Raw genomic sequence first — 3140 nt, forward strand, 5'->3', positions numbered from 1 at the left:
CTCACGGCGAGCTGCGGCCGGCGGGTCCGCGGCAGCGGGGCTGCGCACAGAGGCGTCTCTAGAGGCTGGAGAGGGGCTGACGCCTTGGCTTGAGGGGCTCCCAGGGGACTTAGAGCTTTCCCGGAGTCCCAGCCGCTCGGTGGGTGACAGATGTTTCTTACAGCCCCCGAGAAACAAACAGCCGGGGAAGTTTTTTTCCCCGGCTCGGCAGAGCTGATAGCCTCTGTCCACCCTCGGAGCTCTGACCGCGCCTGAGGGTGGGATAACTTGGCACCGGGTCGCTGCCTCTGCTCATCCAGCCCAGAAGGACACCAAGTGGTCCTGCGTGCTCTGAATCTGCTCCTGCCAGGCTGAGCAGCCAAGCCTGCAGAGCTGAGGCGGTGGTTGTGCAGGTGCCGGTGCCGGAGGCAGGAGCTCGCTGTGCACCTGTCTGGGAGGGAGCGACCCGGAGCAGATCCTGCTGCATCCCAGGACTGCCCGCAGCCTGCCTTCCTTCCCAGCAAACTCTGCTGGGATAAGAACTGTGTAAAGTGTCTGCTCAGTCTGCAGTGGTAAGCACAGGGTCTGTGGAGGCATGAAGCAGTGAAACATCTTTCTGAAGCTGGCTCTGTCAAAGGGACACACTTGTGAACTAAGCCTCCAGCAATGGCGCATCCCCTTCCCCCTCTACTTTTATGACACGGCTGGAGGAACCTGTCTGGGGCTGCTTAGAGGCAGTGCCTGCCCCTCATCCTCCAGCCCTTCCTTCTGAATCACCTAGAATTCGGTTGCTGTTGGATTTTCCTCCCAGAGGGTAGCGGAGGAAGTGCAGCAGCCCGGTAGAGCTGCATTCCCCAGGCTGTACTCCTGAGCACTGTACAGTCGGGAGGGAACGGGTGATACAGTTTGACCTCTGCTACAACAGTGCCAGACAGTCCGAAGAGGAGCATGCCTGACCCGGGGGCAGAAACTGGGTAGCTTTCACTTGGAAAGTGTGGCTTTCCTGGAGCTTTCACAGATCAGGTTTCCAAAGCCCAGTGCTTGCCTACCTCAGACTTTGACCTTTTCTTCACTAACAAATTTTGTGCTTGTCTGGATGGTCTACAAGAAAGGTTTCCTGTTGTGATACACATGGGCCCCTTGGAGTCACTCCAACCCCTACACGAATGCTGCCGTTAGCAATTCAATCCTGCCAGGGCCCCAGGAGGTACTGAAGTGCTGAGTGCCTGGCAGGATTGGGCTCCTGAGACAGGAGAGAGACCGTGAGCTTTCCCTGGTGAAATCTAGATTCTCATCCTAGTTCTGCTACTGTCTTGCTGCGTGACCTTGAGGTAGGACAGCTTGAGTCGGATCCAGCTCGCAGTGTCTCGCTGTTACTTACGCTGGGATCTGCAGTTACTTGACTCTGGTACCTTGTTTTCTGCAATCAACAAAATGGAGCTAGAGCCTGCAGTTGCTTTGGTTATGGGAAGCTGCTGAGAACTGGCAATAGATGATGTGACAGAAGCTTGAGGTATCATATGTCATCTGCAAGTTAGAAGAGCAGGAAGTGGTGTAAATGCCCTCCTCCTCCTCGGCCAAGATTTCTTGCTGAAACAAGCAGGCTACAGAGCATCATCTCTGCAAATTCAAACTGCTCTGTGCTAGGAGCATGCCCCCCTGAGACCTAACTGGGTGTTGATTTTTCTGTTGTTATTATTACATTTCAAAGCTTGATGTAAGCTCTCTGGCTTGCCCAGCAAGAACTGAAACAAAGGTCAGATCTTTGTGTGTTATTAATCACAAAAATATTACGTAGTGGAGGTTTGGCTGTCACAGCCTTGACAGTGTATAATAGCTCAGCTGTGATGTCATTACAGCTCTTGGAGCAGAGTTCCACAAAGCCAGGATTCAGGCAGTCCCAAAATGTTCTGTTTAAAGTGCTGGGCAGATTTATGATGATAAATGGGAGTTTATAAATGGATAGAGGCATGGGGAGAAGGGGAGCCAGCAATTTAACTGATTAAATGGAATTCAGTGGCCTGATATCCCACTGTCTCTCCAGGCAATTCTGCTTTAGATCTGCCTACCATGTGAAAGGAAATGTTCTTCCAGGACTGGATAAGACTCACCAAAGCTCTGCTTTGCATATAGCACAGTGAGGAGATTTGCTTCTGTGAGTTTAGTGTTTGGGGGTTTTTTTTACTCATTTTGCTTTTCTAGGAAGGTGAACAAGGCAGAAACAAAGTGTTGTTGCTGAACAGCCCTTCAGACAGGAGAGCTGGAAATGTGCACGGTTTTTCCTGGGGTCCCCAAGCCAGTGGTTACCCCACTGTTGCCCCATGGAAGTTGCCGCCCTCAGTTGGCCCCCGAATCCAGGAGAGATGAGAGGGAGCCTTAAACGATTCATTAGGAATTTCCTCTGTTCCATGGGACAGTGAGGCAGCAAGCCTGGGTCAGGGAGGTGACTTGAAGTCGGTCGGTCTTTCTACAAAGCATAAATCTGAGTCAGTCACCAGCTTGGTTTTTTGTTTCCAAGTGACAAGGACTTCTGGAGTGTTAACATGGTCATCTGTGTTAAAGTGGAGCTTCGTCCTATACAGAGCTTTTAAGGTAGATTTGCTAAAACAAAAGTTATGGGGTAAATCCTTGTAAAGGGCTCTCTCCAGCATTCTACCTTCTCATCTTGTTCGAGAGGAATTACCTGTTTTCCAGATGCAGACATGTGAGGCTCAAAGAACTGGTGGGTTATCAAAGACGTTGCTGCAATTCACTGCCAGAGATAGGAGCAGGCAGCAGACAAAGCTCTGACAACCTGGCAAGGTGGACTATGGGCCAGTGTTGGGCCACAGGATCTCAGAAAGTGGTCTGAAAAAACATTGCTAATTCCTCCCTCCCCTCAGTTTACACCAAGATGTTTTGATCCCTGTGAGTAAAAAAGCATTTTATTCCTTGCTTGCCTGCAAGTAGATAAAGCAGGAGAAGACAGAATTAACACATGAATGTTCTGAGTTCATCCTAATTTGGATTTGTAAATGAAAACTGTCCTCCCTGTGGTTGGTAGATTCCCCCTGCCTCCTCCCCCGGAAGGGTAGGTGATTCTGGGATGAAGAAGGATGTTGGAAATGGCATTAAATCATTTGGTTATTTTTCTCTTAGAATATACTTCTACAGTTTACTGC

Source organism: Athene cunicularia (genome assembly GCF_003259725.1).
Source record: "Athene cunicularia isolate RWA chromosome 18 unlocalized genomic scaffold, athCun1 chr18_part1, whole genome shotgun sequence".
NCBI classification, from domain to species: domain Eukaryota; kingdom Metazoa; phylum Chordata; class Aves; order Strigiformes; family Strigidae; genus Athene; species Athene cunicularia.